General features: G+C 45.0%; 2 non-coding genes across 2 annotated transcripts; both read right to left on the bottom strand.

Annotated features, from left to right (window-relative positions):
* Window positions 1-20,299: 20,299 nt before the first annotated feature.
* Window positions 20,300-20,406, bottom strand: LOC118597555. Its single transcript, XR_004946855.1, has one exon. It is a non-coding gene; the product is annotated as a U6 spliceosomal RNA (small nuclear RNA).
* A 1,953-nt stretch (window positions 20,407-22,359) lies between these two features.
* LOC118597563 lies at window positions 22,360-22,462 on the bottom strand. Its single transcript, XR_004946860.1, has one exon. It is a non-coding gene; the product is annotated as a U6 spliceosomal RNA (small nuclear RNA).
* Window positions 22,463-27,967: the final 5,505 nt, after the last annotated feature.

A 27,967-nucleotide genomic window follows, 5' to 3' on the forward strand; every position in this document is an offset into this window, starting at 1 on the left:
TATCCACCCAATCTTATTCAGGAGAGAAAATTGCCGTAGAGTGATGACTTGTTAAAGGTCACATGGCTAGCCATGGAGAGTCTAGGACCTGTGTGCTATTTGTTTATTTGTTTGTTTTTTACAATCATTTTCTGTGTGTGAGATCATGCGCAGATAATGACACACATGAGTGGGTCAGAGGACAACTCTCAGGAGTTGTTTATCTTATTCCACCGTGTGGATCCCTGGGATCAAACTCAGGTTATCAAGTTTGAGGTAGCAAGTACCTTTACCATTTTGCCAGTCCAGCCTGACTTGGGTACTTTGACTCCAAACCTGTGCCTCTCCTCTGAGCCCATGGCCTGTGTCCTCCTAACCCCTTTCTCCCCGATCTATATATCTCACCTCTCTGGCCAATCTGTCCCATGGTTCAGTGGTAATGATTTGCTGTGATGGCCATTATTAATCATAGTGTGCTGCATGGTGGAGGCCCAGAGGGTGAAGGACAAGACCAGGACCCTCACCGAGCTCCTGCTGTCAGCAGCTTGACTGCCTCCAAGGCAAAAGAGTGAATTTCCACAGGGGAATTCAGATGCAGATACAAAGCCTAAACTCAGGAGTCATACCAAGCTGACAGCCAGGTTAGGGCGTGGAACAGTAATGGTTTATCTAACACGTGCTATATGCTGGGTTCGGGCTGAGCTTTAAGCTGTTTCTCCATTTAACTTCCCAAAGGCCCAGCACTGAAGGTATGACTGTCCTAATTTTACTGTTAGGAAACTCAGAGGAGTGGCTAGCAACATCACAAAAAGAAGGCAGAGGAGCACCCAAAGCATCCCAGTACATTCTGAGGCTTGCTCTTCCCAGTGTTAGCCCTCTACAAAGCTGTGCTTCTACAGGGGAGCAGGGACCCTAATCTAGATCTGCTGTCCTTGGAGGTGGGGTGAGGGGAGGGTTGTATATACAACCCATTAATCCTCTGATGCTGGAGGGAAGTATTGACTTCTCTGGGGGTAAGTCAGTAGCTTCTTTCAGAGTCTCAGATGCCTGTAAACAGAGAGCATTGAAGCTGAGTGTACTGAATTTAAGAAGTAGGCCTCCACTTTATGGGGCCTGTAGAAAGCTTGGCTGGATAAAGGGGTCTGAGGTTCTTATAAAATAAAACTTCTTGGTAGCTGGGCTTACTGGCATATGCTTGTAACTCCAGCACTTGGGAAACGGAGGCAGGAGGAGTGTGAATTCCAGGCCTATATAGATTACATAGTGAAACTGTGTCTTGAAAAATCCATAGCCTGCCTGGCGGTGGTGGCACATGCCTTTAATCCCAGCACTTGGGAGGCAGAGCCAGGCAGATCTTTGTGAGTTCGAGGCCAGCCTGGTCTACCAAGGGAGATCCAGGAAAGGTGCAAAGCTACACAGAGAAACCCTGTCTCGAAAAATCAAAAAAAAAAAAAAAAAAAAAATCCATAGCTGGTGGTGGCACACAGCTTTAATCCCAGCACTAGGGAAGCAGAAGCAGGGGGATCTCTGAGTTTGAGGCCAGCCTGGTCTACAGAATGAGTTCCAGGACAGCCAGGGCTACACAGTGAAACCTTGTTTCTGATAAACCAAACCCAAACCCAAACCCAAAACCAAACGAAACAAAAAAAACAAGACAAACCAAAAACATACAACAACAAAACAAAAACCCCATAACCAGGCTTCCAGAGGTCCTGAGTTCAATTCCCACCAACCACATGGTGGCTCACAACCATCTATAATGAGATCTGGTGACCCCTTCTGGCCTGCAAGGACGCATGCAGGCAGAACATTGTATACACAATAAATAAATCTTAAAAAAAAAAAAAAAAAACAAAACTCCCAAGCCCACACTGCCTCCCCCTACAACCCTCCATTCCCAAACCTCTCCTAGCTGGTGTGATTGAAATACAAATGGGTCATAGGTGTGCTAGGACAGACTGATTCCCTAACTCCCCGGAAACCTGGGCACTACCAGAGACTCCAGGCTACTGGCTTCTGGCCAGAACAGCCTTGCTTTTATTTGAGGGATTGCTCAGACTTAATGTTCTCAAAAAAGATGACACAGTTCAGTGGAAAAGGAGACAGAGGAGAGTTTGGCCCCAGAACCCAATCTCCCTGTCCTGAGCTGGAGTGATAAGCAGGTGTGGAACCTCAGTGGAAGGAAAGAAAGAAGTCTGTGAAGAGAATGAGGCTGCCAGGGGAGGTGGATCTGCAGAAGCAGAGCAGGAGCCCAGTGACAGCAGAAGGCTGCTGAAGTTGGGGCACTGTTGTCTGTGAGAGAGGGAAGTGGGGAAGTTTAAGGAGTAAGCCCTCTGAACTCAAGGGTTGTCACTGCCTGACTCAGGTCTCTGTTTAGAGGAACTGATGGCTCCATCATCCGTGAGTCACCATTTACCACTCCCACCCGTCTGCCCAGGGAGAACCCCCCCATGTCCCAGAGGTGAACTAAACCCAGACTACACTCTCCTTCCCGCCCCCACTCTCCTTCCCGCCCCCACTTTGCTCAGAATGTAGGAGGAAGTGGATGAAAGTGTTCACCAGGGCGACAAGAGCAGTCCTGGGAGACAGATGCTTACATCCTCTTGGGTTGTGGAACTCTGAACCTAGTGACTGAAATGGTGACTAGATAGTTCTGCAGACACCAAACTCGGAGTTTTCTGGACAGAGGGATGGGGACTAGGCAATGGGCATTGATGAAAAAGGGTGGGGCTGAAAGACACTGTGATTAAAAGGACCAGTTCAGGGACAAGTTGCCCAGTGGAAGGAAGGACCATCTATTCCAACTTTCTTCAGTTTTTCTTTCTTTTCTTTCTCAGCCTTTTGAGAATCATCAGAACTCTACAGCAAAATTTAATAACCCAGATAAAAAGTTAAAAGAAAAATAAGATCCTCAGGGGCATCCTAAACATTGACCTTTGATTTGCTCTCTTACCTCACCCCCATTTTTTTCTCTCATTGTTCACCCCTTGCTCATAGTCCCTACCTCCGGAGAGGGAAGGGGTGCCTGGTACTTCTTAGCTGAAGGCCTGGAAGCTGAAAGGAGAGACTCCATCCGGGGTGGGAGCTGTAAGTGGGAGTGTCAGTTTCCTGGGATGGCCTTCCCAGATGTGAGCACATCTGGAGCCCATCAGGGAGGGACCTGGAGCACCGAGATTTCCAGTGCACATCCGATTGAGGCTACAAGGGGCTGTGGATGAGCCAGGAGTTCCCTCCTACTTCCACAAGTCTGCCTGCCATTTCTAGCTCTCTGTGGAAGGATTACCAGCCAAGACAGGAAGTTGAAACATTGTCAGGGCCCTGTCAGGGAGGACAGCAAGAAAGCCAGGGATTGTGCTCCAAATCTAGATATTTCAGTAGCTACAGCTTTTTATGGCTCTATAGAGATGACAGTATCTCTGATCTGGTAGAAGTGTGTGTGTGTGTGTGTATATGGTTGTGTGTGTTGGGGGTGGGGAGTGAGGGGGTGGGGCATGGTATACACTTTGTCCTTAACACATGGCATGAAGTTGGAGATGGGACCCAGCATAAATACTTGCCTGTTTTTCAGGAACAAGTCCTCAGAAGATCACTAGACCTTTGGCTCTCTTCATCTCTCCACTCACCCAAACACACACTGTTTCTTTGGCTCCAGGCTCCTCCTTGTCCATCATCACCTCACAATGAACACATTTGTTTTCTAGGGATCATGTACAAGGATAAGAATAGGTAGACCTCCTTACCCGCTGAATCATGGGGTTTACAATGACCTCACAAGGGTTACAGCTGTCTGCTGCAGCAAATATTGCATAAGGGTAACACAGAAAGTCTCTGAGGCTGGAATTCATGAGGCCAGTGACAGAGTGAGTGAGGGGTGTGTGTGTGTATGCCCCTCCCTTTCTTCTAGAACAATAGCTGGAGTAGGAATCAAGCCTTTTAAGATTCTTTCATTTGCTGGTAGTGATGGAGGCATACATCTTTAATCCCAGCACTTGGGAGGCAGAGGCCAGCCTGGTCTACAAAGTGAGTTTCAGCACAGCCAGGGCTATACAGAGAAACCTTGTCTTAAACAAAATAAAACAAAACAACAAGAAGAAAATGAAAATAAAAATAATTCATTTGTTTATTTTCTGTGTGTATGTGCATGCGTGTGCATGTGAAATACAGAGGCAGGTACTGGGTATTTTCTTCAGTCACTTTCAATCTAGTTTTGAGACAGAGTCTTACTATACCTGAAGCTTAAGAATTTGGCTAGGTTAGCTGGCCAGTAAACCTCAGGGATCCTCCTGTCTCTGACTTTCCAGTGCTGAGGTCTATGCTTTCTTTTTTCCTTCCTTCCTTTCGAGACAGGGTTTCTCTGTGTAGTTTTGGTGCCTGTCCTGGATCTCGCTCTGTAGACCAGGCTAGCCTCGAGCTCACAGAGATCCAACTGGCTCTGCCTCCCAAGTGCTGGGATTAAAGGTGTGTGCCACCACCACCCAGCGAGGTCTGTGCTTTCAACCCTAGTTTTTTACATGGTTGATTGGGATCTGAACTTGGGTCCTCATGCTTGCCTGACAAGCACTTTACCATCTTTCCACCTCTTTATTTATTATTTTTTATTTTGTGATATAGGGAATTGAACCCAGGACCTTGCATATGCTAAGCAAGTACCCTACACTGAGTTATGTCTCCAGCCCCAGGAGTCTCTGTCTTATAAAAATAATAAATAGGGGCTGTAAAGATGGCTCAGCAGTTAATAGCACTGGTTGCTCTTCCAGAGGACTGGGTTCAATTCTCAACACTCACATAGTGACTCACAACCCTCTGTAACTCTAGTTTCAGGAGATCCAACATTCTTTTCTGGCCTCTAAGGACACCAGGCATACATACTGTACACATACATTTAGGGGAAACACTCATACACATAAGGTAATTTTTTTTTTCCTTAAGACAGAGTTTCTTTGTGTTGCCCTGGCTGTCCTGTAACTCACTCTGTCGACCAGGCTAGACCCAAACTTAGAGATCTGCCTGCCTCTGCCTCCCAAATGCTGGCATTAAAGGTATATCCCATCACATCCAGTAGCACACTTGTGTTCTTTTAAAACACACACATATACACATAAAAAAATAAAATTTGGGTTTGGGGATTTAGCTCAGTGGTAGAGCGCTTGCCTAGCAGGCACAAGGCCCTGGGTTCAATCCTCAGCTCTACAAACAAACGAACAAACAAAAAACCAAAAACAAAACAACAAAAAACAAACAAACAAAAAACAAAATTTTACAAATAACATTGAATTTTTAAAATCATGTTCAGTATTTTGAAGTCTGTTGGGAAATGGTTAAATCTAACTAGTTAAGAAGAACATTGCCTCACATGGTTACTTGGTGGTGAAGGTACCCTTTTTATAGTTGCCAAAGGGCAACACACTGTGGTTAACTAGAATCACTTTGATGGACATGGCCACACATGATTTTAATCCCAGCACTTCAAAGCAGAGGCAGGAGGATCTCTATGAGTTCTAGGCCAGCCAGGGCTATGTAGTGAGATCCTGTCTTAAACAAAGCAAAAGCAAAAAAAAAAACAAAAAACAACAAAAACAAAAAACCCCTTATTGTTATCTTGTTGCATCTCTAGATCCTGAAATTGATACCAACTTGATACTAGCTATAACCCTGTATCCTTGGGCTAACATCTATTTCCCTCTCCTAACTGTCTTAGCCTCTGGTAATCACTGTTCTCCTCTCTATTATTAGATTGACTTGTTTACAATCCACACATGAATGACATCGTGGGACATTTGTTTTTCAGCACCTGGTTTATTTCACTCAACATAAAGTCCTCTAGGATTATCTATGCTAGACCAAATGGCAGTGTTTCATTCTCTCTGAAGCATTTCCTCTGGGCACACTGAGTGAGCCTCCGTTTTCTTTACTCACCCATTCGCAAACACTGGTGGATTCATTGTTGCCGCTGTGAACAATGCTACAACTTAAGAATGCAGATGCCCTTTCAATACACACATTTTGTTTCCTTCAGTTATTCCCAGTTAGAGGAACTGGTAGATGGTTGTAGGCCTCATGTATACCAGGTGGCACACACCTTTAATTCCAGCACTCAGGAAGCAGAGGCAGGCAGATCTCTGTGAGTTTGAGGCCAGCCTGGTCTGCATAGTGAGTTCTAGGACAATCAGGACTATTACAAAGAGAAATCCTGTCTCAAAAAACCCACAAAAACCAAAAAGCAAACAAAAAAACAAACTGAACAACCCCCGCCAAAATCTACCACCACCACCAAAACTTATCTAGCAAAGACTCAGCACCCATCCCTTTCCACCCTACCTCAGCCTCTGCAAGAGGACGAGCTTCCTGACCGTTTGGCTGAGAACCCTTTCAACAGCTGTCTGCCAGCGTACAGGCTGAATGCCAGAGGTCTTCCTGTTCCAGGTTCAGATCAACATTTAGCTAGTGTGTTCCACATAACCTAATTCTGGAGATAGAGGGTAGGGCTGGGGTCTCTAAGTCTCCAAGAGAAAGGGAAGTGTGTGATAGAGATTGATCTTGGAGGGGGAAAATTGGGGGAGTCAGGGGAGAGCTGTGTCACAGGGGAGGGAAAGGTAAGATGGCTTCTATCTCAGGGAAATCAGGCTTTCATTTAGGTCACTTCCTTCCAGCCCAGGTGGCCATGGCTGTCCATACTGCTACAACTAGAGATCTCAACTCTACTCCCCAACTGCAAGCCAATAGCTTACAGAAGTTCTAAGAAGGGTGGGTAAAGAATATGAGGTGCAGAGAAGGAAAACCATAAAGAGAAGGGGTGAGGGAGAGGAGAAGAGAGAAAGAAAGTTATTATCAAGGGGGGGAGTCTTTGGAAAGTGGGGAACCATCAGAGAGGAGAGAAACAGCTGGAGAAGGAGAAATGATGTAGCTACATGGCAAGACCCTGTCATCAACCAAACAGAGGAGGAAAGAGGGTCTTAGATCCTCTGCAATTCACTTTACTCATTTTGGGCATCCAAACCACCTAAACAAACCTCTGATGGTGTTATTTTCAGATCAAAACCTGTGGTTCCATCCTGTGAACCCCAAAGTCTGCAAGGGACAGCCAACGGGGCCTTTGATCTAACTCTTTGACTGAACATACAAAGCTCTGTGAACTGGAGGAAGGAGGGGAGCTGAGCTGGGTTGGAGACTTTTTTGTTTTGTTTTGTTTTGTTTTGTTTTTAGAGAGGGTCTCAACTTGCAGTCCTGGCTAACCTGGAACTCAGAGAACTGCATCCTTCTGCCTTCTGAGTGCTAGGATTAAAGGCATACACCACCAACCATTTCTTGAAAATAGAAGTCAGAGAGGGCTCAGAGAAAAGGAAGACAGACTAGGAAGGGAGAGCCAGGAATGGTGTATGAAACAGAAGTGAGAAGGGAGGTCCTGAACACTGTTGGAAGAGAGGAGAAGGAGGAAAGGAGAAGAGAGGAAAGGGAGGAAAGGGAGAAGGAACGCGGAGGTAGGCTGGTGTGGGAAGTAGATAAACTTTGGAAGCTGCTTGAAGGAAAAGTTCAAATCCTCTTCAGCAGTTGGTGAGGAACTCTCCATTGGTCGCTGAGAGGCAGCTGCAGTTCTGAGGAGGCAGGAAGTAGGCCACCTGACTTACTTTATCCTCAAATCCCCCACTCTTCACTTAGGGCCCAATTTTCTACGTCATTTGCCATTTTTAGGTCCTTCAGTGGATCTTATTCTTCGTTGGGTCTTCTACCCTTCTGACCACTATCTCTTGGGCACAGATTTCTGGTCACTCTTCTTCCCTTTTGTCACATGCAGGTCATTCTCTCTTCCTGGTCTCTTTAGGTCCAGCTGCTCTGGCCTATTCACCCTCTGTGGCAAGCAGAGATGAAACAGACTGGAGGTGTATCCTGCTCTCTGCTCAGTGCCCCTCCCCCTCCAAGCCAAGGTTGAGACAGTGATGCAACTGTCCCTTTGGCCATTTTCCTGCTCCTGAATCCCAGGGGTGGTGTATGGGGTGGGAGGAGGGGTAGATCTGAGGTGGAAAGTCTGACGCTGAGTCCAAGCCCCCAGCCCCACTCAGATTGGCTGAGCTCATCTCTTCAAGCAACCACAGCTGGACGTTTTCCATATGATCACCTCAGGGAGCAGGGCAGAGCTCCAGAAACCAGGCAGCTGACAGTTTCACAGGAAGCAGGCTGCAGGCCAGAGCACCCTACGTGCCTTTGGTCTTCCTTTTTGTTGCGTTCTGCAGGCTGTAGTCCCGGGGGAGGAGTAAGGAAAGGGCTCTAAGCTTGGAGAAGAGCCAAAGCTGGACCAGCTTGTGGGTCCCAGACAGACAGGTTTCTTCATCCCTCCACATCAGTGTTCACTGTTTGTACCAGCCAGCAGAGGTTCCTGTGTGGCACAAATGTGTATGTGAGCTGGTAACCTGTGCACACACTTACACACAGCCTTTGAACTGCGTATGCTTGTGTCAGTGTTTACTAGGATGGGATATTTGTGTCCTGAGGGGTCCACAGGCCAAAGTTGAAGGTGATGTGTGGGTATGAGCCCATCTACTTTCTTCTCAGTGGTGAGGGAGATAAAATAGCAGGTTTGAGATGAGGGCTACTTGTTCTCACAACTCCTGTTTCCCCACCAGTCAGCCCTTCCCTCACTTAGCCTTCAGCTCTTTATTTATTTTTTCTTTTCTTTTCTTTCTTTCTTTCTTTCTTTCTTTTTTTTTTCTAGATAGAGTTTCTCTCTGTAGCCCTGGCTGTCCTGGAACTCACTCTACATACAGGACCAGGCTGGCCTGGTCTGCCCTTGCCTCCCAAGTGCTGGGACGAAAGGCATGTGCCACCACTGACTGGCTGGCTGCCTTCTTTCAACTACAGATAACCAGAGGGTCATTAGGGAAACAGGAACGGGTCCCTTTAGTGGTGACACAGGTTTAGGAGGGGACGATTTTCTAGCAGTGGATTAGGAACTGCTGGGAGAATAGGGGACTCTTGCCACGAAGGCTGAATGTTTGCTATTTATTTATGTTTGGTTTTGGCCTTTTGAGATTGGGTTTAGCTATGTAGCCTGGGTTGGCCTGGAAGTTACCATGAAGCCCAGGCTGATTTCAAACCTGGAGTAACCCTTCTAGCTTTGCCTCCCAAATGCTAGGATTACAGGTGTGAGCCCCTAGACCTAGCTAAACCTGTCTTTGCTGGGGGCACTGAGATGTCTGCATAGGGTGGAGGGGGCTGGAGGCAGTATGGGCAGGAAGCACTTGGCTGTTTATTCCCTCTCTTTCCTGCCTCCTTTGTGGTGGCAGACTGGCTTCCTTCCTTACTTCAGCACCTTGGCTCCCAGCTCATTTCCGCTCTTAGACTCCCAGTGTGGCTCTCAACCTTGCACAGCAGAGTTTTTCCATGCATGGTCTTTTGGGCAAGGGGACCCCTGGGTGGGTGAGTCAGGAACTGAGGAATGCTGGTGAGGTACCTCTGCATCCTTCCCTCACCCCATTCAAGTGGCTCTGAACTGAGGGAGGGGCTCCTTTGCCGGGGATTAGAAGCACTGACCAGATGTGTGGTTTACCTGGGATTGCTTCTCCTTTGTCTTGCCATATGGAGAACAGGCCTGAAAAGATACCCCAGGCCAGCCCAACCTAGTCTAGCTTCCCTCTTTTGTGTCCCTACTTGGCTGTCTTTGCCTCAGTCTGCCCCTGCCCCACCTCCCACCTCCATCCACTGCCCTACAAGTCAAGGAATGTAACTTTTCTCTCTCACTCTCTCATTGATTAGTCATGGGCACCCCATCCCCGTGGGAACCGTTACTCATCCTTGCCCCCCTTCCCAGCAGTCTCCCCAGAACTGGCGTAACTCCTGCAAGAGGAGTGCTTAGTCAGTTATTGGACACCAGAGGTGGAGTGGGGGCAGTGTCCTGGAGAAAGCCACCATGGCCCAGGAACAGAAACCCCCTTCCCACTTGGTCCACACACCAGGAGCTTGCAACTCCTGGTTTTAGCTACTTTAATAGCTGTGGTTTGGTTAGCAGGGTTGGGGGAGGGGACTGTTTGGAGAAGGGTCCAAAGCAAATGGGCACCTAGGTCCTTCTCTGGTGCTGGTTTTGAGACTAGGACCTGGAGCCTGCTCTTTGGATTTGGCCTGGTGCCAAGGCCTGGCCTCTGTCTCTCAGAATCAGACAGGACCTTTCCCAATAAGGAGCCTCCCAACTCTAGGGCCACTCCCTGCTTCCCCCCTTTCCAGTCCCTCCAATAGTTCCTCTGCCCTAAAATAGCCAGGCTTTCCCTCTCTTCCTCTTTGCCTCTCCCCACACCCAGGTTTGGGGCCCAGAGGGATAGAGGAGAGCTGAAGAAGGGTGAGATTGTACAGGAACCATATGGGCAAGTTTGGAGAGGGGTAATAAGAGCCCATGAAGATAACTGGTCACATGGTCCAGGTCTGCATGGGGTGGGGCTGGGGACACAGTTCCTGGAACTATTGACTCTAAAATAATAATAGCTGGTGCTTTTTAGCACAGTGTTTATTCAGAGAGCTCTCTGTGAATGAACTTAGTTGGTACTGCTCCTGTATGAGGGACATCTTCTTGTCTGTCTCACAAGGGGAAGAAACTGAAGGGCAATTAAACAGAGGATAATTAATATGCTAAAAGTGAGTAGAAAAGCTGATTCAAACTCAGACTTGGAGAAACTACCTATTTTAGCTCTTGGCTTGGCTTTTGGGTATTTGGGCCTCCCAGGACAGTGTAAGGAATGCTCTTATGGGGCTTTTGGGGTGGTGATGCTCAGAGACTCTGCCACTCTAGTATGCCTATTACAGCGTCTACTCCTTGGGTGTCTGGATAGAAACAGATTCTGATTAAACACTCCCAAAGAGAACCATTGATCATTTTAAGAAAAATTTTACTTTTTATTATTTACTTTGTGCATGGGTCTGTTTGTGGGTGCCTGAGGGTGGCAGAGGAGGTTGTCAGATCCCCTGGAGCTGAAGTTACAGGCTATTGTGAACCACCTCTGTGGGTGCTGGGAATTGAGTCTTCTAGATGAGTATCAACCTGTTGAGCCAGTGAGCATTAAAAACAAACAAAACAAGCCGGGTGGTGGTGGCGCACACCTTTAATCCCAGCGCTCGGGAGGCAGAGGCAGGTGGATCTCTGTGAGTTTGAACCCAGCGTGGTCTATAGAGTATATTCCAGGACAGCTAGAACTATACAGAGAAACCATGTCTGGAAAAACAAAACAAAACCCCCCAAATTCCCCTTATCTTATTGTTCATTTTAAAAACAAATTAACCTTACTGTAAAATGAAAAATATAATCACTTGATTCTCAAATTTATTTTTATTTTTTAAAGATTTATTTATTTATTATGTATCCCTGCAGGCCAGAAGAGGGCGCCAGATCTCATTACAGATGGTTGTGAGACACCATGTGGTTGCTGGGAATTGAACTCAGGACCTCTGGAAGAACAGCCAGTGCTCTTAACCTCTGAGCCATCTCTCCAGCCCCTCTTATTTATTTATTTATTTATTTATTTATTTATTTATTCATTCATTCATTCATTCATTCATTCATTCATTCATTTAAAGGTATGGTCTCACTCTGTAGCCCTGGCTAGCCAAAACTCACTATTGTAGACCGGGCTAGTTTCAAACTCAGAGTTGACATGTCTTTGCTTCAGATTAAACACACCCCACTCAAACTCATTTAAAAAAACAAAACAAAACAACCAAATATATAGCCTGACATTGTAGTGCATGCCTATAACTCCAGAATTCAGGAGTCTGAGGCAGGAGGTTGGTGAGTTCTAGGTTGTCCAGGATACCTAGGGAGACCCTGACACAGAAAAACAAACCTGGGGCCGGGGATTGGCTCTGAGGGTGAAGTGTTTACCGTGCAGGTACGGACTTGGAATGCCGTGCCCATTAGCCACTGTGCAAGTGTGAGGACAGGGTGAGATCCATTATCTATGTAGAAGCTACAGCCGTAGGTGTGCATGGCAGCCTCCCTCTCCCCCCAGCCTTTGGGAGGCAAGGCCAGACACTCCCTGGAGAAAGCTGGCTAGCTGGCTAGACAGAGAGCTCTGAGTTCAGTGAGAGACCTTGCTTCAGCACATAAGGAAGAAAGCAGTTGAAGAAGACACCAGAAGCCAACCTCAGACCTCCACATGTATGTGCACATGAACACTCATAGGCACACATAGGCCACATATATACATACTCTAAAACCCAAAACAAAACCAACATCACCAATTTAAACCAACAAAACAATAATTTATTGTTGAATGATGTGTAAATGATATACAGGTTAGCACTGAAGCCAAGTAAGTATGACAGGAGGTGGATGTCAAGAGAGGAACGCAAGGTCAGGAGTCAAAGTTAGGGGACACCTGGGGGAAAGGAGGAAGACAAGTTGTGAGTGGAGGACTTTCTGGGGCCCCTGTCCAGCCCTTGCTTACGTTCCAGGTAGTTGAAAATACTGATTTCTTTTTTCTCACAGAGAGGAAGAAAGGAAGGGGGGTGAGAATTCTTCAAGTCATGAGAACTGACAGGAACCACTGGGATGGATCCAGGCACTCAGAAGTTCCAGCTTGAGCAAGATTCTTCTTTTTTAGCTCTGAAGTTTATCTTTGCTAATGAGAGTGACTAAGCTACGAGAGCATTAGGTTCCATCTTACTCCAATACATTCAGATTCTTATACAGAAACTCAGGGGAACCAGGGCTGAAGTCCTTGTGAGGGCTCAGGAACAAACAAATACTTGGTAACCAGGATGAGCTCAGGGCTCTGTAGGGGGTGGTGAGGAAAGCCGGTCAGCCAGGCCAGACTCCAGAAGTAAATGGAGGGTGGCTCACTCATTCATCTGACCTTGTGCCTTCAAAAACTAAAATCTAGAATGTAAGTATCCTATCCAAGGAGACTGAAATGGGACACAGCTCTGCACATCTGGGAAGGGCGAATTCCCAGGTCCCTCTGTAATGGAGGTATTATGGAGATGGAAACAGCCAAAGTTATGAAATACTGTTTAGGAAACTAAGCAGTGTACATATATTACCTAATTTAACCCCAAGATAATATGCTGCAGCAGTTGATATGTTCCAAATTAATATTGTAGTTTCCTTTTTTCTTTTCTGAGAGAGGGTCTTACGTAGCCTTGTTTGGCCTGGAACTCATCCACCTGTCTCTGCTCCCTGAGTGCTGGTATTAGAGGTGTGACGTCATGCCCAGCACTTGTTTTTTAAGGTGTATAGTTCTGGCTTGCCTCAGATTTCCTTTGTAGCTGATGATGACCTTAAACTGTTGATCTTTCTGCCCCTAACTCCCAAGTGCTGGGATATAGCCATGTTCTACCATTTCAGGCTCTCTCCCTTCTCTCCCTCTCTCCAAAAGAGTCTCATTCTGTACCCCAGACTAGCCTGAAACTCAGTATTGGCCCTCACACTAATGGGCAATCTTCCTGTCTTAGCATCACATTGGACTGAATTTAGAGGCGTGAGATAACAAGCCTGATTTGTTTTTCTTCTTTAATGTTCTCAATAGCTAAAGTTAACAAGGACATTTGATTTATGAGCCATCTTTAAAAGCAGGAGAAGGGTTGGTGATTTAGCTCAGTGGAAGAGCGCTCGCCTAGCAGGCTCTGAGTTCGATGCTCAGCTCAAAAAAAAAAAGAAAAGAAAGAAAGAAAGGAAGAAAGAAAAAAAGAAAAGCAGGAGAAGCTGGCATGGTGTCATAAGCCTTTAGTACCAGCACTGGGGAGGCAGATCTCTGAGTCTGAGGTCACCTTGGTCTACACCAAGAGTCCCAGGACAGCCAGATAAGACCCTGTCCAAAAAAAAAAGAAAGAAAGAAAGAAAAGAAAAAGGTAGGAAAGATGGTTAGGTTCCACTAGGACTTTCTAACTGGTGAAGGAACATCTCTAGAAGTTAAGGGGCTTTTGCATCCCAGTAGGATCCATTCTGGATAGGGCTGTTGGGGTGGGGTGGGGTGGGTTTTGTTGCCAGCCCTTGAGGATGAGAGTTAAATTGGGTGCCCACACCATGTTACCCTGTAGGAGAATAGGACACCTTGATAGCACCTCTCCCCACTTTTTTCCTGGCATTTTGAGATAGAATCTCATTGTGTAGTTCTGGCTGGTCAGTGCTGGCATTACAGGTGTGCTGCACCTTACCAGGCCTTATGTAAAGCCTTTAGAGATGGAAACAGTGAGTTATCAAGTTGGGGATGTTTTAAGTTTGCAAGGAGACCAGAAGTTGATTTTGAGACGGCAAATTCCCTTTTGTTTCCACCAGCTACTTGTTAGCAGGAGGAAAGGAAATTAGATATTAGAGGGACTTCCCTACTGTTTGGGGCTGATAGGAGCCTCTGCCTCCTGTGGTGATTTGAAAGACAATGCATTCTTCCTTGTCTGTAATGAGCAGGAGCTGGAGGTATGAAAGGTCATCAGGCTGCTAGGATTGTGGATGAGGTGGTTTATTTGATGACCTATGACCAGCTAGAAGAGCCTGAGGTTTTTGAGGGAGAGGAAATTTGCCAAAAGGGCATTTGGAGGAGGGTATTTTTGGGCTCCAGCCTAGGGTGAAGTCAGAGACATAAATCACACCTCCCAACTGCCCATTTCCGACTTCAGTTTAGTTCCCAGCCAACAGTTTAGTCAGCTTGCCAGAGGAGTGTGTGGAAGGAGGTGGGGCGCTGGAGCTGGAAGCAGTGACTAGGAATGGGAATCCGCAGGGAGTAGGAAACAAGTTCCTATTGGGCCCTGTTGGGTCAGGGTTGGGCTGGAAGGGCAGGGATCACAGTGAAGGTGGGTTTGAAAGCCTTGTGCGTTGGTATACTCCTATAATTCCAGCACTTAGGAGGCAGAGGCTGAAGGATCACTGCAAGTTCAATACCAGGGACAGTGAGACACTGTTCCTCCCAAACCTCCCCTCCCCGCAAAATCCCAACAAAACAAGAGTGAATTGGAGATTTCTCATCCCCGACAAGACTTTCAGCCACACCCAGTCTGCTGAATTCTCCCTCAGGTACAAAACCACCAGGGCATGCTTTAAAGACTGATGCCTTCAGAGAAACACTCCATCCCACCCAACGCTCACATCAGCCAGAAAAGTCCAGATGTTCTGGATGAGCAGAACCAGAAGTGAGTGGGGACTGAGAGATGAGGATCTCAGAATATTAAGGCTGGGGAACATCCTTCTCCTGTGACCCTATACTATAGCAGGACTGGATTGATCTTTCTTCTCACTAGAGAACCTCAAGGTCTGCTGTCCTGTGGTGGGCATGGCCTTTTCACCATGGGGTTGGGGAGGCAGAGTAGGAGGCCCTGGATTGAGTGTATATGTTGGGAGGGGTAGGTGTTTGAAGTCAGGAAGTCCAGAAAGCAACTCAGACAATGGCTTTTTCCGCTGGCGTGGGTCTAGGCTGCTGGATCCCGTCTGACTCTATAGCACCTCCTAATTTGCTTATTGCTTACTAGTTGGGGAGAGGCCTGTTTCCAGGTAATTTAATCCAGCCTGGCATCCTTTTCCACATGGAGGTTGTTATGGTCCCCCATATGATATGGCACTGGCACTTTGATATTAGGGCAAACATGCTTTTATTTATGTTTTTTTGTTTTTCGAGACAGGGTTTCTCTGTGTAGCTTTGTGCCTGTCCTGGAACTCACTTGGTCGTCCAGGCTGGACTCGAACTCACAGAGATCCGCCTGGCTCTGCCTAGTGAGTGCTGGGATTAAAGGTGTGTGCCATCACCGCCTGTCTTTTATTTATGTTTAATCTATTTGTTCCTTAAATTGTTCTCTTGTGTGTTCTAGGAGACCAGAAGCTTTGGTCCAGCCCCCAGTCTAGCATTAAAACAATAACATGTGCCTCTTGAAATGCAAGGTGACAATATGATTAGATGGAGACCTTGGAATGTTGGAATATGTTTCTAGAAAATGAGAGTGAGCTGAGCTTAACCCCAGGACTTGGAAGACTCAGGTAGGAGTTTCAGGCCAGCCTTGGCTATATAGTGAGACCTCTCAACAACAAAGAGGCAGGAGCAGCCAGGTAGTGGTGGCTCATGCCTTTAATCCCAGCATTTGGGAGGCAGAGCCAGGTGGATCTCTGTGAGTTTGAGGCCAGCCTGATCTACAAAGCGAGTTCCAGGACTGCTAGGGCTGTTACACAGAAAATCCCTGTTGAGAGAGAGAGAGAGAGAGAGAGAGAGAAGGAAGGAAGGAAAGAAGGAAGGAAAGAAAGAAAGAGGGGAAACAGATGGGAAGGTATGGCCACTGCTACCAGGGCTTCAGCCAGGTAAACTGACACTGAGGCCCTCCATCTCTTCCCTTCCTCCTGCTCCTACCTGAGAGAAGCAGACAGCTCACCATGTGGGTAGAGGACTCAGCATTGTCTCACTAATGTGCCCAATTTATTGTTAGCCTTGCCCCCATGATTCCAGGGTCTGGAACCACAGTCATCTTTATTGTTGTCCAGGCGGCTGAAGCCCTGAACAAGTTCTTCTTAACTCTCAGCAGTCCCCTTCTTTTTATGCCTTGCCCTTGTTGTCCAGACTGTACAGTCTGGCACTTAGTTACCTAGGGTATAAATAGAGTTCCTGTGAAATTTAGAAACTGAATTCATCTGAATGTACATTTGACAGACGCAGCTATAAATATTTTATGAAAAAGATTACATAGAATTCTTTTTTAAAAAAGATTTATTTATTTACCACATATATAATATGCCTGTACACCAGAAGAGGGCACCAGATCTCATCTCATTACAGATGGCTGTGAGCCATCATGTGGGTGCTGGGAATTGAACTCAGGACCTCTGGAAGAGCAGCCAGTGCTCTTAAGCCCTGAGCCACCTCTCCAGCCCCAAGAATTCTTTTTAAAAAAAGATTTATTTTTATGTGCGTGTTTTGCCTGCCTGTATTCACGTGCACTACATGTGCATGCCTGGTACCAGGACCAGAAGAGGGCACTGGATCCCATGGAACAGGAGCTACAGATGGTTCTGATTGTGAGCCACCATGGGAGAACAAACATGGGTCTTCTAGAAGGGGAGCAAGTGCTTTTTTTTTTTTTTAAGATTTATTTATTTATTTAATGTATATGAGTGCTCTTTACGACAGAAGAGGGCATCAGATCTCACTAGAGATAGTCCTGAGCCATCATGTGGTTGCTGGGCATTGAACTCAGGACCTTTGGAAAACAGCCAGTGCTTTTAACCACTGAGCCATCTCTCCAGCCCCCCACTCCCATCCCCACTTTGCAGCAAGTGCTCTTAACCAATTTGCCATTGATCTATACCCCCATAGTTGGTTTTTTTTTTTTTTTTGTTTGTTTGTTTTGTTTTGTTTTCGTTTTATTTTTGAGATAGGGTCTTCATAGCCCTGGCTGTTCTGGAATTCACCAAGATCTGCTTGCCTCTGTCTCCAAGTGCAGGGATTAAAGGCATTCACCACCATATCCAGCCATACATAGAATTCTTTCTTTCTTTTTTCTTTTTCTTTTAACAGAGTTTATCTGTGTAGCTTTGGCTGTCCTTGAACTCACCAAGATCTGCTTTCCTCTGGTTGCCCCAAGTGCTGGGATTAAAGGCATGCACCACCACTGCCCGGCTCATAGAATTCTTAATGTAGACTTTTGTGTTAAAGTGCTTTTATTTTGCACAGAAAATATGTCTGTTATATTGGAAAGAAGACTTGAGTTTGAATGCTGACTCTACCATTTAATAGATAGGCCACAGCTTGGTATGGTGACATACACCTGGAATCCTAGCACTTAAGAGGCTGAGGCAGGACCGAGAGTTTCATACCAGCCTGAGCTATATACTCTTGTCTAAAAAAAAAAACCAAAACAACAAGCAAACAAACAAACAAAAAACAGTGTTAAGCTGGGTTTGCTGGTGTATGCCCTTAATTCTAGCATTCTAGAGGCAGAAACAGGTGGATCTGTGAGTTCAAGGCCAGCCTGGTCTACAGAGTGAATTCCAGGACAGCCAGGGCTACTTAGAGAAACTCTGCCTGGAAAACCCAAAATAAATAAGTAAACAAACAAACAAACAGTGTCAAGTTATGTAATCTTCTGTGTTCTCAATATATTTATCTATAAAACAGAGATGTACTTTTTTTCCTAAGACTTGTTGGGAGAAATTAAAATAATATACTGTCTGTGCAATCACAGTGCTGAGAAGACTGAAATCCATTTAAAGTCTGAGGTGCTCTTTCTGATTGACAAAGTGTGTTTTACAGGCCAGTTCTCAGCACAGACATCACTGATCCTTACCTAGCACTCCACAACACAACTCACAACACTTGTCTCTTCCACTAGACCAGGTTAGGAATGTAAAGGTTGTTTTTACTTCCATTTTCCCATGGCCTAGTACACTGCTTGATTAGTAAAATATTTGAACACAATGCCTTAAAAAATAACAAAGGTCTGGGAATATAACTCAATTATTTAATGAGCATGTATGAAGTTCCAGGTTTGATCCCCAATTCCCTGCTCATTCAGGAATGTGATGGTGGCACATGCCTCTAATCCCAGCACTTGGGAGATTAGGGCAGGAGGATCAGGTCACTTTAGCTATATACTGAGTTCAGGGCCAATTTGGGTTACATGAGACCTCTTTAAAAAAACAAAACCAGCTGGGCAGTGGTGGCACACCCTTTAATCCCAGTACTTGGGAGGCAGAGCCAGGCGGATCTCTGTGAGTTCAAGGCTAGCCTGGTCTCCAAAGCAAGTTCTAGGAAAGGCACAAAGCTACACAGAGAAACCTTGTCTCGAAAAACCAAAAAAAAAAACCAAAAAACAAAAAACAAAAAACAAACAAAAAACCAACCAAAACCAAAAACAACTTGGGGTTGGAGATTTGACTTAGTGGTTAATAACTCTTGCAGAGGACCTGGGTTCAATTCCCTGCACTCACATGGCAGCTCACAAACTATCTCTATCTCAAGTCCTTGGGGGGATCCCGTGCCCTCTTCAGACGTCTGGGGGCACCAGACGCATGTGTTGCACATATGTATGTATACACAGACAAAACACTCATGCAATTAAATAATAACATAAGGAGGTGGAAAAATAGCTCAGCAGTTAAGAGCACTGACTGCTCTTCCGGAAGACCTGGGTTCAATTCTTGGCAACCACGTGGCAGCCCTCAACTGTAACTCCAGTTCCAGGGTACCCAACCTCCACATAGACATACATGAAGGCAAAACACCAATGCACATAAAATAAAAATGAATAAATTATTAAAAATAATAATATAAGTACATTTTAAAATAAAAACTAATGAAAACATGATGACATGCAATTTTGTGACAAATGCTATTTTAAAATATTTTTAGTCATTCTGTAAAGCTTTTATTGTATATATATTCATCTTCCATGATATGTTACACAATGTGTATTGAGCCCATTTCCTCCCATACATCCTACCCTCCTTTTTTTATTTTTGGATTTTTATTTAGCTGAGGATGATTTTGAACTCCTGATTCTCCTGCTTTCATCTTCCAAGTTTTGTGATTATAAGCATGCACCACCACATTCAGTCTTGTTTTGTGTCTGTTTGTTCATGTGTATGACAACCTTGGTTGATTTCTTCAGGTGCCATCCATACACCTTGCTCTTTTTTTTTTTTTTTTTTTTTTTTTTTTAGACAGGGTCTCACTTTGTAGCTCTGGCTCACCTGGAACTTGCTATGGTTGGCCCCATGTGCCACCATGCCCAACCCTATCTTGGTTTTTCAAGCAGGGTCTCTCATTGGCTTGGAGCTCTCTGATTAGGCTAGGGAACTCCAGGGATCCGCTCTCTATCTTCCAGAGCTGGGATTACGAGGGTGTGCCACCATCACTGGCTTCTCTGTGTGGAGTCTGGAGATCAAATACAGGTCCTCATGCTCACATAACTAGCACTTTATCAATAAAGCTGTCTTGCCAACCATACTAGCTGGTTTTGTATGCCAGCTTGACACAAGCTATAGTCATCAGAAGAAGGAGCCTCAGTTGAAGAAATACCTTGATGAGATGCAGCTATAAGGCATTTTCTCAATTAGTGATTTCTTAAAATGTGGGAGGGCTTACCCCATGGTGGGTGGTGCCATCCCTCAGTTGCTGGTCCTGGGTTCTGTAAGAAGATGGGCTGAGCAAGCCAGGGGAAGCAGCTACCCTCCATGGCCTCTGCATCAGCTCCTGCCTCAGGGATCCTCCTCTGTTTGAGTTCCTGTCCTTACTTCCTTCAGTGATAAACAGCAATGCTGAAGTATAAGCCAAAAACACCCTTTCCTCCCCAGCTTGCTTCTTGGTTATGGGGTTTTGTTGCAGCAATAGAAACCTTAGCTAAGACACCAACCTTTTTGTTGTTGTTGTTGTTTTTTAAAAAGGAACCCTTCACAAATTTGCATGTCATCCTTTCACAGGAGTCATGCTAATCTTCTCTGTATTGTTCCAATTTTAGTATATGTGCTGCTGAAGGGAGCACTCTTTTTGTTTTCTTTAAGATTTATTTTATGTATTTGAATATTTTGCCCGCATATATGTATGTGTACCATGTACATGTATTATGTATCTGCAGAGGCCAGAGAGGGTATTAGATTCCCTAGATCTGGAGTTACACTCAGTTGTGAGCCATCCTGTGGGTCCTGGAACTGAATTCAGATCCTTTGGAAGAACAGTAAGTGCTCTTAAACACTGAGCCATCTCTCTAGCCCCAGTACTACTGTTTTTTGAAATAGCCTTTAGCTCTGGCTGGGCTGGAACTCTCCATGTTGACTAGGCTGACCTTGAACCTGTAGTAATCCTTTTGTCTTGGCCTGTAGAATGCTGGGATTACAGGTGCACCACCACACATAGCTCCTAATGGACATCTTTGCTGTGGAATAATCCTTTTGTACACTGTGAAAATGTGTTGTTCTCATTGTTAACAAAAAGCTGATAGCTAGGCAGGATTTTTGGGGCAAAGAGAATGCTGGGAGGAAGAAGGGTGGAGTCAAAGGAGTTGAGAGAGATCCAGAAAGGAGCAAGATGAACATACTGCATTGAAAGAAGGTACTGCCATGTGGCAGAGGGTAGATAAGAAATTAGGTTAGTTGGGTGTGGTGGCACACACCTTTACACTTGGGAGGCAGAGGCAGGCATATCTCTGTGAGTTCAAGACCAGCCTGGTCTACAGAGTGAGTTCCAGGACAAGGCTCCAAAGCTACACAGAGAAACTCTGTCTTGAAAAAACCAAAAACCAAAACCAAAAACAGAAAAGGGGGGAAAAAAAAGAAATTGAGTTAATTTAAAATGTAAGAATTAGCTAGTAACCAGCCTGAGCTATTGGCTGATCATTTATAATTAATATTAAGCCTCTTTGTGGTTATTTGGGAGCAGCTGCTGAGATACAGAGAAACTCTATCTGCACATCTTGTCTGCAACTTTTTGAAAGAAACTAAGCCGGAACCACCCTGCTACTCTGTTCTTGAATTATTTGAGTCAGGATCTTAGGTATCATGGAAGAACCTTGCCTGTTTTTGACTGTGACTTTGACCTTCCTGTTTCAACTTCCCTGAGTGCTGGGATTACAGGCACATGCCACCAAGCCCAGTAATTTGGTAATGGGGGGATCTAACCCAGGGCTTCATGCATCTAGGTAAACATTCTACCAACTAAGTTACATTGCAGATGCTTTTGAATTCTTAGCCCATTGATACTGAGAGAGAATATTCATGTTTTACTTAAACAGAGTTGGGTATGACATTATACACCAATAACCAACATAGATTATACATTCCTTGAAAGTAAGGCTCATGCCTTAAACTTCTTTTGCCTCAAATTATTGCACCAACTTCCCCTCCCACAACAAGATCAGAGCATACTAAAACAGTTGGGAAAAATGACAGGTAAAATTGTTATTCCCTTTGACACCGAACATAAAACAATTGGATGAAAAGACATGAATCATTCTGACTGTATTTTCTTACTTGAGGATGAAGATTTCCCAGGGTGGTAGAACAGGTGAGTATTGTTATTTGTCATACTGGAATCTCCCTGAACTCTGTTCTCAGCACTTAACATGGGATAGCTTCTTAAGCCTGGGTACAGAGGAGGGAAAGCTCTACCAAGTGGAAACTTTCTAATGTCTAATGGAAACATGGAAACTCACCTGGGCAAAGGAAGTGGAGCTCTAATGGAGGGGAAGTAAAGGTCCTTTCCCAAGGATCAGGTGGACACTGTCAGCCAATGTCATTGTCACTGGGTGGAGACTGGCAAAGAAGAACAGCTCTAGGGGGTAAATGCTTATGAAAGAAAGCATTTAATCGGGGCTTACTTACAGTTTCAGAAGTTTAATCTGACTTAATAGACACAGTAGAGGCTACACAGATAAGTATCCAGAGTCTCTGTTTGCACCTGTACATTTATTCTTTCTTTCTTTCCTTTTTTTTTTTTTTTTTTAAATAAGGAAGTCTTCATGAATTTGCATGTCATCCTTGTGCAGGGGCCATGCTATCTTCACTGTATCATCCAACTTTAGTATTGTGCTGTTGAAGTGAGCACTATTCTTTCTTTTATATGGCTGACTCAAGCCCTTGGCCTTTTCAACATACGGAAGATAGATAACAGATGGGACTTCTGATCTTCACTTCTCTTTAGGATGCTCAGGGGTGGGAAAGAGATTGTGGGAGTAGGGTATTGGGAGGTCAGAACTTTTATTTCTTAGCTTAGACACAGCTTCTGCTGTGGTTTTGCTGGTGCTAGACTAGATACCTTCAACCTGCTTCTCATTTGAAGAGCAGATGCTGGAGGGAGAAAGAGATACCATCTACCCCAATGCCATCATTTGACAGGAAAGTGAGGCCTAGAAAAGAGGAAGCAACTTGCCTTCAGCTACACAACACATATGGGATAGACTTCAGGCATTTTTCTGGAGTGGTGGTGCAGGCTAGCACTTGGGAAGTGGTGGCAGAAGGATCCAAAGTTCAATGGCATCTCCAACTTCCAGACTTTTGCCCCCTAACAGAGTAGAGGGGCTTTGCTACTGTTCTCAGGTAGAGCACTGCCCCCTTTCCTGGTCTGATGTTCCCCTCTTGTTCTTGCAATGAGAAACTGAATCATCTTTCCACAAGCAAGAGAAAGCTCCTGCTTCATTTAGTTTGTGTCAGGAAAGCTGCTGGACACAGTCTGTGGAATCCCCTCCACCTTGTCAGGCTGCTTTTACCCAACTGGTGGCAATGGCCTTGTGCCCACAGGCAAGCAATTTGAGGCTTGCTGTTCATGAATGCCAGGTGGCTGACTGGAGACCTATACTGCACCTGCTGGTCCTGGTGTGAAAGTCTTGGATTTGTATATGTGTGAGTTTCAGGAGGGAAATTTTTACACAGATTTAAGGGATTTGGACTAAAGGTATAGACTACCTCTTTTTGAATTGTTGGTCTGTGGAGGTTCTCTAACCCCCATCCAAACATTACAGGCTACTGCCACTGCTCTTTATTACTGTCTCAGTCAGTGTTCTATTGCTGTGAAGAGACACCATGATCACAGCGACTCTTATAAAAGAAAGTATTTAATTGGGGGCTTACTTAACAGTTTCAGAAGTTTAGTTCATTATCAGCATGGCAGGAAGCATGGTGGCATGCAGGCCGATATGGTGCTCAAGAAGGAGCTTAGGGTTCCATGTCCATACGTAGTAGGGAGAAAGAGCCACTGGGACTGACTTGGACTTTTGAAACCTCAAAGTCTACCCCCAGTGATGCACTTCCTCCAACTAGGCTAATCTTTTCAAATAGTGTTACTCCCTAAGCATTTAAATATATGAGCCTATGGGGGCCATTCTTCAAACTACCATAGTTACCCTCCAGAACTTGATGGTAAGGTCCTATTGCTGAAGATACCACATACATGACCTATGGGTCATGGAGAATTCAAGCTGGTATTCACCTGGAACCTCTATCCCCACTGGCTAGCTTTCACAGTACTATAAGTAACTATGTATACTACTAGGGGAGAAAAATAATCAACAATCTTACCCAGCTGTGAACCCTGTAAGTTACACTAATGACTGGTCTGAAATGCTGTGGGAATGACCAATTACTTTCTGACTGGATTTAAAGCCTGATCCATAAGATGGAACTAGTACTGCTAACTGGGCCAAAAAATAGATCCATGATTAGCTAAGTGATAGGCCTTACAGGAGAACCTAATACTATTACTGTGTTAAATCTCATCTCAAGATCTTACCTTCACACCCACAGATTAGTTTATCTCCCATTCCTTACCAGAGAAGCTTCTTTTAATTAATTAATTAATTAATTTTTATTTTTTTAAACAGTAGATGGCAACTAACACACAGACCACAACTGGTCAAAGTGCAAAGGGTAAAACTGTTGAGTGCTCAATGGGACAGTTAGGTTACATTCCCTCTCCCCAAAGCTCAGGGATCATTGTAAATGAGGGGCAGAAAGATTTTAGGAGCAAGAGGTAGTGTGGATGTCTGCAGTGAAACAATATTTGCTGGACATGACAGGGCCTTTCTACACATGAACTCACAGAAGCTGTGACTGCTTGCATAATGCTTGTACAAGATCAAGCCAAACAAAATCCCAGCATAGATAGAGGTAGGTCAGGAAGTTCTATTCCTGAGCAGCTACCAGCAATTGGTGGCTGTTAGGGGGAAGGAAGAGTCAGCTTCCTTTAGGAATGTGAACCCTTAGAGCTATCCATGTTGTAGTAGATTATCCTATACTCATATACACACAGGCATCACTAACTGGACTCAGTGGGTTAAAAAAATAGCCAGGCATGGTGGTGCATACATTTAATCTCAGCACTTGGCATCAGAGGCAGGCAAATCTCTGAGTTTGAGGTCAGTCTGCTCTACACAGAGAGTTCCAGACCAGCCAGGGCTACATAATGAGACTCCATCTAAAACAGAGACAAAAACAAAAAAGGAAAAAAGAAAAAAAGAGATTGAGAGAGGTCTTGAGTGGGCCTACATTAAAATTGGTCAGGGGTTGGGGATTTAGCTCAGTGGTAGAGTGCTTGCCTAGCAAGTGCAAGGCCCTGGGTTCAATCCTCAGCTCCAAGAAAAACAAACAAACAAACAAACAACAACAACAACAAAACAGGGGCGGGTGGTAGTGGTGGTGGTGGTGGTGGTGGTGGTGGTGGTGGTGGTGGCGGTGGCGGTGGCGGCGGCGGCGGCGGCGGCGGCGGCGGCGGCGGCGGCGGCGGCAGCAGCAGCAGCAGCAGCAGCAGCAGCAGCAGCAGCAGCGGCACACGCCTTTAATCCCAGCACTCAGGAGGCAGAGGCAGGTGGATCTCTGTGAGTTCAAGGTCAGCCGGGTCTACAGAGTGAGATCCAGGACAGGCACCAAAACTACACAGAGAAACCTTGTCTCGGGAAAAAAAAAAACCAAAAAAACCCAAAAACCAAAAACCAAACAAAAACCAAACACCAAAACAAAACAAAACAAAAAAGGAATTAAAGGGGAAGGAAAGGGTGTGGACTTGATCAAAATGCATTATATGGTTGTATACAATTCTTAAACAATTAGAAGATCTTGGCACTGGGGAACTGTGAGACAGCTAAGCAAGTAAAGGCACCCATTGCCAAGCCTGACAGCCCGAGTTCAAACCCTAGGATCCACATAGTGGAAGGAGAGAACTGATTCCTGTAAGTTGTCATCTGACCTCCTTATGTGGACCATGACATGTGCGTAACTCATGTGCACAAATGAAAAACAAAGGATGCTGGCTTTTGCTGTGGCATGCATGCATCTCCACATGTATCATGCATATACTAAAAAAAAAAAAGAAAGATATTGGTATTTCCAGATTGTCAGGAGAAGTAATACCCCACTGCCAACCTAGAATCTATGGATAGCCCTGAGTCTGTGCTTAGAAAAGCTTTTCAAATGTTGGCTATTTATTTATTTATCTATCTATTTATTTATTTATTTGTTTGTTTATTTGAGACAGGATTTCTCTGTGTTGCCCTGACTGATTGGGAATTTGATCTGTAGATCAGGCTGGCCTCAAATTCATGGAGATCCATCTGCCTCTGCCTCTGCCTCCTAAGTGCTAGGATTAAAGGCATGTACTACCATTGCCTGACAGGATTTTACATATCCCAGGCTAGCCTCTAACTTTTTTGGCCCAAGATGACCTTGAAGTTTTGATCCTGACTCTATCTCCTAAGTGCTGGGATCACAGGCATGTGCTATCATGTTTAGTTTATGGGGTGTTGGGGATTGAACCAAAGGTTTTGTGTATACTAAACAAGCACTTTACCAGCTAAGCTATGGCCCTAAGGCAATGGGCCATTTCTAAGGCAGGGAAGAGAAATGAGGTTTGGGTGTTAGGATGAACACACTAAGAGCAGAAAGAGTGCCCTGCTTCTGCCTCTCATAGGCTGCTTCTTCATGGTCATTTGCAGTGCAGTCTCAGGGCACCTTAGACCTGAACGCCACCTGCTGGACACCAAGGAGCTCCAAAGTTATATCTCAGCTTTTTCACTAGAATTTCACCTTTATTACAGTGCTAAAAACTTCATTTTAGAATCTGTTCAGGTGAGTTTTTTCTCTTGGGAGCCAGACTGACTGTCTTTTCAGGGAGACTAGGTACATCCCCCCAACTCCCCAGACTGCCCTTTTCCCATCCAAAACATTTTATCCTGAGGCTGGATAAAGTGTTTTATAGTTCCTTGATTCAGGTGCCCCAGGGTGGCTGAACTCTACTCTATTTTGGAAAAACAAACTCAAAACAATGCAGAGCATTCTTGATACTAACTGCATGTCTCTCTGTGTGTAATTCACACACCAAGTAAGCAAAAATATTTCAGAGGGCCCTGGCTAGCTAGCCTAATTCAATTTAATTTGGATGCTATTGGGAAATAGCCCCAGATACAGGGATTGTAGGCTCAGTCCCAGGTATCTGTCCCCTGCCTTCAGATGCCAGCTATAATCCTTCAGCTGTTCTATTTCTGACCAATTGGCTATACAGTGAGGTTCCCTACAAACCCAATTTATGGGTTGATTAATGTGTTTGAGTGGCTCCCCAAATTCTGGGAAACACATTAATCAATCATAAGAAATATTAAAGGATACAAAAAGACACTCAGGATGAGTGAGGCATGGTTGAAGGGGTACAGAGTTTCCATGTCCCAGGTATCTGTCATATACTGTTCTCCAGGTCCTTTATCTTCTGTAAGTCTGATCAGCTACTGAAGCCCTCCAAGATCTTATGCAGACTCAACAGTGTCTCCAACCCTAAGAAGACTAGATGAGGACACCCAGAATCCTAAGTCTTCTTGGCCTCTATACAGCATTCCTCCTTCCAGGTATGGGCAAACCTCTCTGGCATGAGGTAAAAGGCAAGCCAGAGAATTCCTTCAGGCCAGTTCCAGGACAGAAAGGCAGGGAAAGATTACAGTTCCTATGACCTGCTTTGAGGGAAAGTACTTCTAATTTTTATAGCCTTCTCTGGGGAGGGAGATATGATCCAGGAATTGCAAATAAAATCCAAAAAAGTATCTATCATACAATCACACCTTACTGCCGACAGGAAGCAGCTGGATAGATGGGACAGGCCACAGGATTCTTGGACAGGAAGAAGGTACTGCCTTTGATTGGCTTTCTGTCTCCTCTACCTGTTTCAAATATAGGGAACTGGTGTGTTCATGGTCCTTGCTCATTTAGCACAGATAACCACTAAACCCATTAAAGTCATTTAATGTACTGGAAACTGTGGACTAGCTATTCCAACTTGGGCTGCATCTTCAGAATGGGGAGTAATTTGTGAGTTTTGACAGTTCTAAAATAAATCCTTCATTGGTGAAATGGGGACAGCATTAATCAACAACCTCAAGATTGGCTGGGCTGTACGATAACATGCAGTTCACAGGGCTGGGAAAACAGATGTAGACATCTCTCCATCTCCAGCTGACTCTGTAATCTAGCTTAGTCAAAAAGCAGTCCTTTCATATTTTCTGCATGCCTCCTTAACATACACCTTTTAAGTTATCTTCCAAATTTTTGCTTTAAAAGAAAGGAATCAAGGAGGAT

The sequence above is a fragment of the Onychomys torridus genome, chromosome 16 (assembly GCF_903995425.1).
Source record: "Onychomys torridus chromosome 16, mOncTor1.1, whole genome shotgun sequence".
Lineage (NCBI taxonomy): Eukaryota > Metazoa > Chordata > Mammalia > Rodentia > Cricetidae > Onychomys > Onychomys torridus.